At 37.6% G+C, this 15082-nt stretch overlaps 1 protein-coding gene across 3 annotated transcripts in view; it reads left to right on the forward strand.

Moving 5' to 3' along the window:
* Positions 1–961: 961 nt before the first annotated feature.
* The window catches only part of LOC124544684 (DNA ligase 4), a 297481-nt gene continuing 283360 nt past the window's right edge, over positions 962–15082 (forward strand). Inside the window, exon 1 of one of the 3 annotated variants that reach the window (XM_047123315.1) lies at positions 962–1030. The gene's annotated coding sequence lies outside the window, so the exon portion shown is untranslated. Of the gene's footprint in view, positions 1031–1076; positions 1419–15082 lie in introns of those variants that run through there. The other 2 variants (XM_047123316.1, XM_047123314.1) reach the window with 2 other exon arrangements.

The following is a 15082-nucleotide window of genomic DNA, read 5'->3' on the forward strand; positions in this document are numbered from 1 at the left end:
ACTGGAAAATTACAGTTTTAAGACACCCCAACCTTAAAATTAACAGCTGTGATCGATGTTATTTTCAACAAGTTCCTTCACTTCCTACATCATCATGGATCAGTCCAATATAATGTTATTACTACACTTAACTTCCAAATGATACGAGTTATGCATTTAAGAGGAGCCTTAACGTTGGCCTTTGTGTTTGTCTCATTTAAATGTATTTCTTGTCTCGTATCGAAGACTGAAGCACTGTCAAAAACTGGTGCTTCTACCTTATCACTCAGTTAAAATACACTGTGTCATGTACAGGCGTTAATAAAATTATGGAATTTAAATTTCTGATCAAAGAGAGAGCCAAATTCGTAAGTGAATGTTGCAATTACAGTGTCAGCATATATGCAGATAAAGAAAAATAAGTTTTTCCGTTTATAACGAAGTAATACTTTAATAGTTCAGTTGAAATTTCTGTTGTCAGTAAAGATACCCCTAAGCAAACGATGTCAACTTTTTTTCAAGACACGTCTTCACTGTTTTCCACACTTGATTTTCCGAATTATACCTGTAGTTAAAAGCTTTGGCAACCAAGGTAATTTTTTGAGCTCCATTGAATCTTAAATAGTATTTTAAAACGGGCAAATAAGTAAAGCACTCATAAAATTAATAGTAAACAATTTATAGGTCAGCTTGTCAAACTTCCACAACAGGAATTTCATAGCAGAACTGTCACTGTTTTTTCTCACTAGATTAGAAACACTTCATTATGTTGATGTGTAGATATCTAGAACATCCAATATAAAAGACTTATCAGGGCGCAGAACGAAAAACACTTTCATCCGTGTTTTGGCACTTCGTTTTTCGCCAAATTCAGATATGGCGGACACTCAATGATAAAATCTTTGGCCGGCACGCGCTAGAGCCATCTATCGGTAGGTCCGGTAGTTGAGCATCCCTCATTTCGCTAGCTTTAGACGCCTGTCGATTTCCTGCCCACCACTAGTTCGTATTCAGTCAGGGCAGAGTTGCAGGTGGAGTTACAGGGAATGAGGTGTGACGCTTGTTTACAAATTTTTAATTCCAGGCTTTTGTCTGTCGATACGAGGTGACAGTCCTCGTATCAGTTAAAAATCAGTGTAGTGAATAACACAGTCTTAAATAATTTGAAATTGCTTTGTGCAGATTTGTTACTAGAAGACATTTCTGTACTGTGACACATTGATTTGTCAGGAACCCTTCTTAAGTAGTATGTAATTCTAGAGCAAATTATGAATAAATTTTTCTGATACGAGGGTGTAAACATGTGCAGAAGAATACATTTTGATCAGCTTTACGTAGGCGAGCGACAGCTAGACAGCTAGAAAAGCTGCTTAGGACTGTTTTACAACCAAGTACTTTTATATTCTTGTCGGGGAAACGAATAGTTGTAGTGAAATACTGTAAGTTTCTTTGTATATTTAAGAGTATTATTTTTCGTTTCAATTTCGTGCTAAAATAATCGTTATAAGCGACATCTAATTAGTAGTCACACTCTGAAACCTATAGCACTGTGGTATTTCAGGGTGCCACAAACAGACATTTATATACTCACAGGCCTAGTTTGACAAAGATAGTGCAGTTAGACGGCCTTGGCCGTTTAATAAAATCGTCCCTGCACTTGCTTTTAGTAGTTTAGGGATATCACAAATTCTGAATGAGGATGACCGGATGCCGATTATAGAACTCCATCCACTGTAATACAAAGCCAGCCAGTTAATAATAGTGTACTCTCATTCGCTTTATATAAAGTGTTATTCACTGATAAAAGAAAGCTTGTTCTATACCAGCTGATGTCAAGATCAAGGCAATGATGTCTTATTTATGTATTGCTTACTGCAACTTCAGTTTACTTCCCTGAAAATCTGAATCAACATCCCTCCACAGTGAGAGATATGAAGCCCAGGAAGAGGCTCAAATGCCAGTATCATAAGATTCCGTTTTTTAAAATTTTACTGGGAGAGAAATTGTAGTGCAAAAGTATGTTGCGAATTGAGGGCAGCGTTTTATTATTTACTCGTGTTAGATGTTGTCTCAAACTGGGTAAAAGTAATTTAGTGGCCCTGCCATATATTGTCCATAATTTATGTATGATACTGGTACTGATACTGTGTGTTAGCTAAGTAACTGTCCCCTGTAAAGTGTATTTCTCAACAAGTACAGTTTTTAATTGCCTATTTGGAAAAGTTTTTTAGTTATCCCCTTAATCTTCTTTAACAGTTTATTGTACAATTTTATTCCTTGGTGGACCATGCTGTTTTGAGCTTTATGTTTATTTCTTGGTAATTGTGTGTTCAATCTAGATTTTGTCCCTTGGTCATAGACAAGTCTATTCACGTTTACTTTTAATGTTTTGTTTATCATGCATGACTGAACTACCATTGTAAATGCAATACTATGAATGATCTGTAAGATAAACCTTTTCACTTGCATTTTGCTATACGGTGTTGCTGTGTTTCTTTGTCGTTAGCAGGTACTTGGTAATTTTGGTGCAATTTAATTTCATTTTTCCTTTTCATTTAGATCATGTCCGTACAATGTTTGTATGTGTGAAACAGGATAAATCAGTATAATGAAGTAACGGTCTATGAGCTATGAAAGAGTAGGCAAACACTGCAGTTTTAGCAGCTATGAGGTACAATTTGATAAATTAAATTAATGAACTATGTTAATGAGAGCTTAGACAGAATATAATTTGCTGTAAGCCTACCAGTATTAAAGCAGCTCTTGATGAATGTGTGGCTGTAATGTACATGGGCCAGTTAATTATCATTGTGATTAGGTGTGTACGTAAGGAAGTGTAAACAAATTATTACAGAGTATAAAAGTATGGCATTATGAAGTATTAAAGGGTACCAAAAATTATAAGTAGACTTTCAGAAATTCCGTAATTGAAAATAAATGGGTTTCCATTAAAACTTCCAGAAAAATTTGAGCCTCATTTCCTTTATTTTTATTTACTGTGGAAAATTGTTTTAATTCCTATACTTATTTTGCACAAATATCAAATGAGAACTAAATAAATTAATGCATGTGTAGAGTTGCTTGTACGTTGCAAACATATCAATTTATCTAAAATCAGATGGCCCACTTGACACAGAGGTTTCAAGAGAATTAATTCCCATGACATATCCACTGCTGTCCATGAACATCTGCTCCAACAGCCGAGAATTTGAGAAGCTAATTCTACCAGAGGAGATGCACTTTTGCTCAGCAACAGAATTGTTCACTGCTATAGACATTTTCCTTTGTGTGCCTGTCCTTACCATCTTTGCTGATTGGGAAGTTAGTACTGATCTCAGAGAGACTGCTTCCCAATATTGTTACATTTCTCAGAAAAGAGATTCCACAAAAGGAAGCCAACAAACTGGGCACTCATCAGAACAAACTCATTGCCGTACAGTCAGTTTGCGAAGCAATGTGAGGTGGAATGAGCATGTGAGAACTGTGTTAGAGAAGGTGAATGGTCCACTTTGGTTTATTGTGAGAATTTTTGGAAAGAATGGTTCACCTGTAAAGAAAACTGCATATAGAATGCTGGTGTGACCTATTCTTGAGTACTGCTTCAGTGTTTGGGATACACACCAGGTTGGATTGAAGGAAGACATTGAAGCAATCCATAGGCGGGCTGCTAGATTTGTTACTTGTTGGTTCAAACAACACGTAAGTGCTTTAGGAAATCAAATGGGGACCCTGGAGGGAAGGTGATATTCTTTTCGGGAAACACTATTGAGAAAATTTAGAGAACCAGCATTTAAGCTATATTGGGAAAATGCAGTCAGTCTAAATAAGGAGACTGCTTATAAAATACTTGTGTGTCCTATTTTAGAATATTACTCAGGTGCATGGAATCCATAGTAAATTGAACTAACAGAGAATATTGAATGCCCTGAGAGAAGGGCAGTATGAATCATCAGGAAGTTCTGTGAACAGTGGGAGAACTGCACAGAAATGCTGATAAAATAAATTGTATACCTATAGACAGATGGACTAGCCAGTAGCTCAGTACAGCCACCAGTCTCAAAAGACTAATGATAATAAATAAAACCTAGCTTTAGGAAACATGTTCTCACATTAGAGGTGAGGGAGGGAAGAAAGGAGTGAGCAGGGAAAGTGGATGCAGGCACACACAAGGGAGATGCTTACCTCCTGCTTTTTACCTCATAACCTAGGACTTGATTGACCTGCATTCACTTCCCTTTTTTTCCCTCCTCCTCTCTTTCCTGGTGAAGGAACAAGATTGTTTAAAGCTATGTTTTATTTATTTTTGTTGGTCTCGTGTGTGTGTCGGCGGTATTGATCTAAGGGAAGTACTCACTGGCTTGTCTGTCTGTATATTTTTCACATTTCCATGTCAGAGTTTTTTTAATAGAAAAACCTGAATTGGTAGACATTTGTCAATAGAGTCTAATTCTCCTGGAAAATCTGGAAATATACCTCAGCTCCCAACAAAGACAAGATTAAAGTAACTACCCCTTGTAAGGAGGCATTTATGTAGTCATTCTACGTGTGTGTGTGTGTGTGTGGGGGGGGGGGGGGCGGGTTGAGAGAGAGAGAGAGAGAGAGAGAGAGAGAGAGAGAGAGAGAGAGAGAGAGAGAGACACTTGGAAACATTGTCTTTGCTTACCCATGGCAGTCAGTACATAAGGGCAAACTTGTGGATGCACTTTGAATACTGGTTGCAGAGGTGTGGCAAGTTACATTATATAGAGGCCTTCAAAGAATATTGTAAAATAAATATCGTCTAGGGGAGAGATCCCTCATTTCTGAATATTTTATACTGGACTCCTAGTGCTGCTGTAAAAAGCTACCTCATTGATACCATGTTCCAGATGCACTTTATGTTGACAGAAATATCTTTGTAGTGTATGATTAAATGTTTCAATTTGCTGAGGTTAGTAGCATATTGTTTTGTAAGAACAGATGTGTACTCTGTAAATACCAGTGTGAGGGAGGTTGTTAGTATGCTGGAGTTTTAGAAAAAGACTTGAAGGTGTACAAGGAAACTAAATTCTACATTCATCATTAGCCTAAGAAGTGAATGTACCATTAAGAGTCAATGGTATATGTGTAAATGATGTGGTGAGACTAATTTAACATTGTGCTTTGTTGCTTCAGTTGTTGAATAACTGATTTGTTTGTATGTTTGATGGTGAAAACTGAAATATGCCGTACTACAAAGTAATGTAATTGGATTGTCGTCAAAAATAATTGATTATTTTTGTTGTTATATTACATAGTAAGATCAATGGATATACAGCAAGCCAAATGCTTGATGAATAAAGTGCTGTACAACAAACAGATTGCAGAGGTAATACAATATTCCTGAACAGATTGCAGAACTTAAGGAATATAATAATAATTTTATTGTCATTAGGCCAGTACAGCAATAGACAACATCACCACATGGTGCAATACAATTAATAATTTAAAGAAAACAGGCTAGTGTTTATCATTACAGTATTATATTACATTTTTTCAGTTCCTTTATATCCTAAAATGGACGAGTAACTAATGAATCATGTGGTGATTGTGTGAATCACAAAGCAAAAGTTTTGTGTGTACCTTCTATGAAGAATGAGTAATTACCATCATAGCTTTCTCCTGTGTGTTAAGATGTCATGCATGCAACTGGTTTCCCCATAAAATATCATATGCTGTTAGGCATTGAAAAAATGAAAAATAGGATGTTCTAACATCAACACTTCAGCTACACAATCCACAAGTCACTTTAACAGATAAATTACTCTTGACGTCTTACCACTAATATAACATGCATGTTGGCCTGAAGGTAATTTATTGTGTAAATGTACTGTACCCCTACCGAGCGAGGTGGTGCAGTGGTTAGCACACTGGACTCGCATTCGGGAGGATGACGGTTCAATCCCGTCTCCGGCCATCCTGATTTAGGTTTTCCGCGATTTCCCTAAATCGCTTCAGGCAAATGCCGGGATGGTTCGTTTGAAAGGGCACGGCCGATTTCCTTCCCCATCCTTCCCTCGCCCGAGTTGGCGCTCCGTCTCTAATGACCTCGTTGTCGACGGGACGTTAAACACTAATCTCCTCCTCCTCCTCCTACTGTACCCCAAAATCTGAACATTACTTGGACCATCTGATGGAAGCTTGTCTTTAAATACTGCCTGCCATGCGTTATTTCCATTCAGCAAGAATTCATTTGATTTACACCAACAGGATGCTTGAGAAATTGTCTTTGCAACCCAAGTTTTGAGACCACTAAAATCATTACTACTGCGGAGAAAAGTTGTACTGTCTGCCTATAGCACTTTACTGGACTTCATAAATGATGCAAGTTATTAGGAACAGGAGTAGGTGCAGTCCTTGAGGAACACTTACCTGATCTTGTTCTAAACAGGACATTCCTCTGTCATACTTACAGTTCTGTAAATATGATTTTAATAGTTTTAAGGTTGCTGCCTCTAAAGACATAGAATTCCATTCTTTCTAGTAGCGATGTATGCCCTACTCAAAGGCTTTGCATGGACCACAAAAAATGACTCAAGCAAAGTCTTTAATCTCAAGCACTTGAAGTAGGTATTTGAATACAGAGTCTTACGTGGCGTCAACAGTACACAAGCTTTTTTTCAAAAATTATTTTGTTATCGATTAACTATTTATAGAATTTCAAAGTAAACAGGTAACTGTTGGTAAATTATGTTTCATTACTTTGGTAAAAGCTGGGACCATGGAAATTGGCCTGTAACTTGAAGGAAAGTCTTTACTTACTTTTTATGTGCTGAAAACACTCAACACTTATAAGCACACCGGGAAAATATTCCAGGGCTATGCATTTGTTTACACAGTATGTTAAGGGGTATACAATACAGTCTATTATTTTCTTTATTACTTTGCAAGATTTATCATATCTACCTTCGAGAAGGCGAATATCACTAGTGCCACAGGGCTGGATGACTACACTGTGCACACTTGGCAGCTGCAGACAAGGCTGCCTCTACATCTCTGATGAGCCAACCCCCACCCCCGGCAGACATACTGAGTGTACATTGTCTTTCTTTCCAGCCTTGAATGCTAACTTTCTGGGTGGCTCCATAACACACCAAACATTTGTGTCCCCAATAACTAGCAAACCCTCACCCATGTGTTATCACCTACCACTCAACCAGCTGTCAGGGCAGCACAGCCTGTGGACAAATCAAGTGACATGTGGGGTGTCACATGCAACACACCACATTCTCCGCCACTGCTGCATCCCAAGACAGCAGCCCGAAAACAGCCAACTGTAGCTGAAAGCACATTCAACTGTTCATAAACTGCTGCCAACTCCTCCTGCATCTGCACACAGCATGCACACATCCTACCCATGCTATCAAGACTAACTGAAGAAGCAGACTATAAAAGTAGACAGAAACCTAGATACGCAACTTGCTATCCTCCTGATGGGCCACCAGTGGATGCTGGTGCCTTAACAAGCTGTGTAGCTGGTTGTTCAAAAGAATGGAAACTGCACTACAGACTGTCTGAATGTATATGTACATAAAAAAAAGTGAGATTTAAACTCTTAAATAGAAAAACACACACAAAATGTAAGAAATGGTAAAACACAAGAAAATCTAAATACATAACTTGCCATTCTGGAGGTGTGAACAGGCGACAGCAGAGGGCCTGACTGACGCTTACTAAACAAACATGTGCTTGCCTTCAAAACAAAACAAATTAGCAACTACTGTACATACTGAATGAATTTATACTTACAAAACATGAGATTAAACTTCTTAAATAGCAAAACACATTCAAAATTTAAGAATTATGCTACTAGTAAAACACAGGAAAAGCTAAATACTTAACTTGCAGCTCTGTAGATGTGACAAGGTGACTGAAAACAACAACAACAACAACAACAATCCCTAACATTGATATGCTGCAGAATGCTTGGACATATTCTCAGTTCGAAAATAATAAATTTCTTGAAATTGAGAAGCTTATGTCCCTGTATCAGCATAGTTTTAGAAAGTATCATGCATGCAAAATTTAACTTGCCCTTTCCTCACATGATATACTGTGAACTGTGAATGGAGGGTAACAGGCAGATTACACATTTCTGGTTTGCAGAAAGCATTTGACACGGTGCGCCACTAAAGACTGTTAATGAAGGTACGATCATGTTCCCAGGTATGTGAGAGGCTTGAAGACTTGTTAAGTAATAGAACCCAATATGTTGTACTTGAGGGCGAGTGTTCATCAGAGACTAAGAGTATCATCAGGAGTGCCCCAAGGAAGTGTGATAGGACTGCTATCATTCTCTATATTTATAAATGGTTTGGTGGACAGGGTGGAAAACAATCTGCTGCTGTTTTCTGATGATGCTGTGGTGTACAGTGAGATGTCGAAGTTGAGTGACTGTGGGAGAATACAAGATGACTTCTTTGGGAAATTGTGAAAAGGGAAACAGGTAAAGGCCTCAAGGATCAGGAAATAGTACTCAAAAATAGTGAAAATATTGAATTAAAAGATGAAACTCTGGCAAATTACATTAATAATTACTTTTTAAGTGTACCAGTGTCATTAAGTAAAAACTTTACTAAACATGAGAAATTAACAGCCCCAAAAGTAGACAGTAGTGTGTTATGTTCCACAAATGATAATGAAATATTAAAGGTGATAGAGTCTAAAATAAAAAATGTCTGCAGGTGTGGATGAAGTGCCTGTGTCAATGATGAAAAAAGTTGCCCAACAAATTATAAAGCCACTGGTACATATTTGTCTTTCAGCGAAGGAGTGTTTCCTGAGAGGTTGAAAATCTCTAAGGTTAGGCCTCTGTTTAAAAAAGGAGATCCATACAAGGTAGAAAATTATAGTCCAATATCCCTTCTCCAATCATTTTCAAAAATTCTAGAGAAATTAATGAAAACCAGACTCATAAATTACTTAGATGCTCACAAACTTCTAAACTGCAATCAACATGGCTTTTGCTCTGGCCACAGCACAGAATCAGCTATCCATGCCTATACCAAAGAGATTGTCAGGAATCTCGACACTAAAAAATGTGTAGTGGGAATTAACTTAGATTTATCTAAAGCTTTTGATACAGTAAATCACAAAATTCTGTTAAACAAGATGGAGGCAATAGGTGTAAGGGGAGTTGTGAAGCAGTGGTTTGAATCTTACCTTCAGGATAGAACTCAGGTAGTAGAAATGATAGAACTCAGGTAGTAGAAATCATCGCAGAACATAAAAATCAGAAAATCAAGTGGGTCTCAGATGCAAAGAAATTGGAAATAGGTGTCCCACAGGGCAGTGTTCTTGGTCCCTTAGTATTCTTGCTTTATATAAATGACATAAAAAATCCTAATATTTCTACCAAAATAATGTTCGCAGACGACACTAGCATAATTATAAGTGATGATAAAAAATCATTAACCACCACAACTGATATGGTCCTAAAATATACTCAACATTGGTTTAATGCTAATGAGTTAACACTTAATCTAAGTAAAACAAATTATATACAGTATGGCAAAGCAACTCAAGATATGGGCCTCCAGCTAAACCAATGGATAAGAAGATAGAGTGTGTACAATCCACAAAGTTTTTGGGCATGCACATTGATCAAAACTTAAGCTGGAAAGACCATCTCAAGTACTTATCCCACAGGCTCAATTTGGCATGTTTTGCATTGAGGATATTATCTAGAGTATGCAGCACAGACTGTACTAGACTAGTGTATTTTGCTTACTTTCAGTCCATCGTGTGTTACGGCATAGTGTTCTGGGGTGAAACTAAATCAAGCTTAACAGATATCTTCAAATTTCAGAAAAGAGCTATACAAATCGTAACACACAGCTCTCCAAGAACTCATTGTAGGCCCCTTTTCAAAGAACTGCAAATACTCACAATACCGTCAGTGTATATTTTTAAAAGCATTCTGTGTACAAGAGCACATATGAAAAATCTATGTACAAATGAGGACTGTCATAATTATAATACTAGAACTCGTAAGAATTTGTATGTAGAAAGGGTAAGGACAATACAAACCCAAAAGCATGTAAGTTATTTTGGAATAAAACTTTACAATGCTCTGCCAGTGTACATGAAGGAAATAATAGATGAAGTAAAATTTAAGACTGAGCTTAAAAATTACCTTTTAAGCAAAACTTACTATGACATAGATGAGTACTTTGATTGTGTAAATTTATTGCCAAAAATTTTAATTTATATGTCTAAATTTGTACTTTTAAAAAATTCCTTGAAAGTGATATTCCATTATTATGTCTGTAGTACTTGTACTAGTATGATAACTTTGTTGTGACAATTCCTACATCATGTAAATGATTTACAGGAAGATAGTAAAATGAAATGAAAAATGAATGACTGACTTGGACACAATTTCTAGTTGGTATGATGAATGACAGCTAGCTCTAACTTTTGTTTTCTGTCATTGCCTAATGCTCCCTCTGAAATTCTCAACAACCTCTGGTTCTTTCTACTCATCTAGGACCCATCTCCATAATTTCTTACCTTTTTGCAATTTCTTCAGTTTTAATCTACAGTTCATAACCAATAAATTGCGGTCAGAATCCACATTTGCCCCTGGAAACATCTTACAATTTAAGATCTGGTTCTGAAATTTTGCTTCACTATTACATGATCAATCTGAAACCTTCCAGTGTCTCCAGATTTCTTCCACGTATACAACCTTCTGTCATTATTCTTAACCCGTATTAGTGATGATCAAATTATGTTCTGTGCAAAATTCTGTCAGGTGGCTTCCTCGTTCATACCTTTACCCCATTTATTTTGAATAGGAAATTAGGGCAGAGAATGAATTACTGTGGAAATTCCAGGGATATGGTTATTCTCACTAGTATCAACAGAAAACAATGCCAACAGCAATAGTTCAGGTATACATGCTGATGTCACAAGCAGAAAATGAAGAGAGAGAGAGAGAGAGAGAGAGAGAGAGAGAGAGAGAGAGAGTGTATATGCAGACACTGAACGCGTAATTCAGTATGCACAGGGAGATGAAAATCTAATAACCGTGGGAGATTGTTGCAAATTTTAGTAGGCGAAATAATACAAAACACAGTTATCAGAGAATGTGAGAATGAGAAATTAGATAGGTAGACCGAACAACTAAGGAGCAGGTTCTGAACCGAATTGGAGAGAAAAGAAATTTATGGCACAACTCAACTAAAAGAAGGAATCAGTTGGCAGGATATGTCCCAAGGCATCAAAGAAATGGAATCTTCTTTGGAGCTGTGGGTGACCTATGATATCTTCCAATTACTGGGAACAGCTCTTTGCTCAAAGAATATCTGGTAAATTATGACTAAGAGTCAAGATACTCCCTCAATTCTGTATAGAACATGAAAGGGAAACCATCGGGCATTGGTTGAGTTATACTAATGTCACTTACTTTTAAATATCAGTACTGCTGACATCAGTATCACTCATCTTTGGTATATGCTTGTATCATGGTGGCAATATGTCTTGGATTTCCTTCTGAAGAAACAGTGAATATTTTTAAAAAATGTCTATTTCAGTATCTACATCAACAAACAAGTGCCTGGACACTATCCTCTATTCATCTTGCAGCACTAACATATGACCTGATTTTAGTAGTATTTTGCGAAAGTTAAGTAATGACATTTTGTAGGGGTGCTACCAAAAGTTTCACATACTGCCCTTCTAGTAATCAAGCTTGTTTCTATTAACTTCTGTTTATCTGCAGTTCAGTTGTTCTGTTTAGAGGTGTGATATCTTAACCTTCTGATTTACTGGTTCACTAATTGTGATAACTACCGATACTCTTCTCATCCTGGTTTACTACTAAACTGAACCTGAGTAACACTTCCTCTGTATATTCATTCTCTGAATTAAAAGATTCTACCTCCCATCTGAGAAATGAGGTGTCATCCTCCTTACCTAATTTACTGAAGCAGTGGACTTTTCTGTTCATTTATTAGCTCTTTGTGGTGATCACTTTTGCTACAACTGCATTGTGTTCACTGAAACTATCTCTGTTTGCAAGTCATCAAAGCGGTTAGTTCTGCTCATCATCAAAAGAAAAGAATACAGTCGAAGATAAATGGGTAGCTTTGCGAGATGAAATAGTGAAGGTAACAAAGGATCAAATAGATAAAACGACAAGGCTAGTAGAAATCCTTGACCATCACCGGAGATACTGAATTTATTTGATGAAAGGACAAAACATAAAAATGCAGCAAAGGAAGCAGGTGAAAGGGAATTACAAACATTTAAAAAATAAAATTGACAGGAATTGCAAAATAGCTTAGCGGGTATGGCTAGAAGACAAATGTAAGGCTATAGTAGAATACATCACTAGGGTAAAGAGAGGTATCATCTAAAAGAATTAAAAAGGCCTTCCTAGAAAAGAGAAGCAGCTGTTCAGCATCAAGAGCATGATTGGAAAACCAGTACTAAATGAAGTAGGGAAAGGTAAAAGGTGGAAGGAGTATAGAGAGAGGCTATCGGTACATATGCAGCAGCATGCAGTACCTAATATGCTCTGAAATGCTGCACATAAAAGAGGGTTATATTGCTGATAGAAAGGTAGGATCAAGTGTTTTGGGTAGCCCTTGGGTTAGGGACCTTTTATATACCCAATTGAGTCCGCAGCTCGTGGTCTCGCGGTAGTGTTCTCACTTCCCGAGCACGGGGTCCCGGGTTCGATTCCCGGCGGGATCAGGGATTTTTCCTGCTTCGAGATGACTGGGTGTTGTTGTGTCGTCTTCATCATCATCATTCATCACCATTACGGTCGGAGGAAGGCAATGGCAAACCACCTCCACTAGGACCTTGCCTAGTAAGGCGGCGCGGGTCTCCTGCGTCGCTCCCCTACGCTCTGTAAAGAAGTATGGGACTCATCATCATCATATACCCAATTGCAGGATCGCTATGCTACAGTACAGGGTCATAGTAAATATTACACATTCGCTGTTGCTTCCACAAATGGAGGAAATTGGTTGATTCTTTCAGCACTGGATGCAGTCTACAGTGGGTCTTAAGGGCCTAATGTAGACACCATTATGTCGTGGGCACTTCTGTAAAGATATCGAAAAAAATTTCTCATACCAAAATGGAGGCACAGATCCCAAGACGGCTATGCACAGCACATGGCTGAAATTTTTACAACACGTTCCTACTATGCTGATCTCAAAAAGCCCTGAAAATTTTCTTGATATCTTTATTTGTTTCCGAGATACAGAGGCTCAAACTTCCCGTACTTCTACATATGAAATATTCATGTAAAATCTGGTGAGAGGTGAAAATGTGGATTATAAAGTGATGTTGCATGGAGAAATATCCTTTAAAGTGTCTCCATTGTCATCAGAAGTATTTTGGGAACCTTGTGACAATACTGAAGCACATGCATAATTTTTGTGCATATGAAATCCAATCTGAGGTGAAAAATTAGTTTTGTGTTATTACAGTTCCACGTAAGTAAACTATCAAAGTTTTATGGACGATGAAGATTTTTTGTGATGAGCGACATGCTCTGTTGTGGTACAGAAAAGAAGCAAACAGGCAGAAAAATGTTACTATTGGAGCACCACAAAGATGAATATGCACCTGTGTGAAAGACTCTGACTGAAAAGTGGGATATTACTGTTTCATTCTACCTTACAGAAATATTTCGAAAAATTTTGGTATCCACTTATTTTATGTTGAGAGAGAAGAAGACAGTGGCAGCAGGAAAGAGACAGAAAAATAAAAAATACTGGAAGATAGTAGGCAGTGGTTGTGGTATACAAAGAGCGAAGGAGACAATGACAGTGTGAGAGAAAGAGGGACACAGTTGCAGTGGAACATATTTGACAGTGGAAGAACAGTATTAGGAAAAGAATGAACGAGACAGTGCATGTAGGCAAGGAATAAAGGGAAGGAGAAAGTGGAAGTGGGTGAGAGCTAGTGATAATGAGAAATATAGTCTAAGAGAGCGATAACAAGAAAGAGACTGAGTGAGAATGGGCAGATGGGAGTGGATGTGTGTGAGCGACTTACAGCGATGGGCTGGACTAGTGGGTGTTAGTGAGCTACAGTTACAGGAGCTTGTGTGATTGAGAGGTAAGTCACACATTAAAAAGAGCACAAATGTGTTTTCATACAAAAATTTTTAAAGATGCTGAGGAAGGTAGAATGGGGCAGCTGAACCTCACTTTAAAGTCCGAGTGTTTTAAACAGGAGTACATTTGCATTTTTTGTGTTCTGATATGATCATTTTCCACACATATAAGGGAAATGAACTTTAAGCAATATCATAGAAAGAGAAGAGGACATAGATGAAGATGATATTGGAGATGTAACACTGCGAGAAGAATCTGACAGAACACTGAAAGACTTAGTCGAAACAAGGCCCCTGGAGAAGATGACAGTACATTATAATGAATGATATCCTTGGGAGTGCCATCCATGACTAAACTTTTCCACCTGGTGAGTAAGATGTATGAGAAATGTGAAATACACTCAGATTTCAAGAAGAAGACAATAATTCCAATTCCAAAGAAAGCATATGCTGGAAGGTGTGAATATTATTGCAATATCATGGCTACAAAATACTAATACAAATTCTTTGCAGAAGAATGGAGAAAACTAGAAAAAGCCTACCTCAGGGAAGGTCAGTTTGGATTCTGGAGAAATGTAGGAATACCCCAGGCAATACTGAATGTATGACTTCTCTTAGAAAATAGGTTAATTAAAAGCAAACCTATGTTTATAGACTTAGAGAAAGATTTGGGTAATGTTGATTGCAATACACACTGAAGGTAGCAGGGGTCAACTACAGGGAGCAAAATGCTATTTACAACTTATACAGAAGCCAGAATGCAGGTAGAAGAGTCTTAAAGGCATGAAAGAGAAGCATTGATTGAGAAAGGAGAGTCAAGGACTTGAAATGGAAACAGTTGATAAGGAAATGGGACGAGGCTGTAGTCTATCCTGATATAATTCAGTCTGTATGTTGAGGAAACAGTAAAGGAAACAAAAGGAAATTTGAAGAAGGCATTAAGAAGGAGTTGGTTGACAGGAAATGTTCTGAGGCATAAAGGGTTCACTGATTTAGTATTGGAGG

This window comes from Schistocerca americana, chromosome 8 (assembly GCF_021461395.2).
Source record: "Schistocerca americana isolate TAMUIC-IGC-003095 chromosome 8, iqSchAmer2.1, whole genome shotgun sequence".
In the NCBI taxonomy this organism is placed as follows: domain Eukaryota; kingdom Metazoa; phylum Arthropoda; class Insecta; order Orthoptera; family Acrididae; genus Schistocerca; species Schistocerca americana.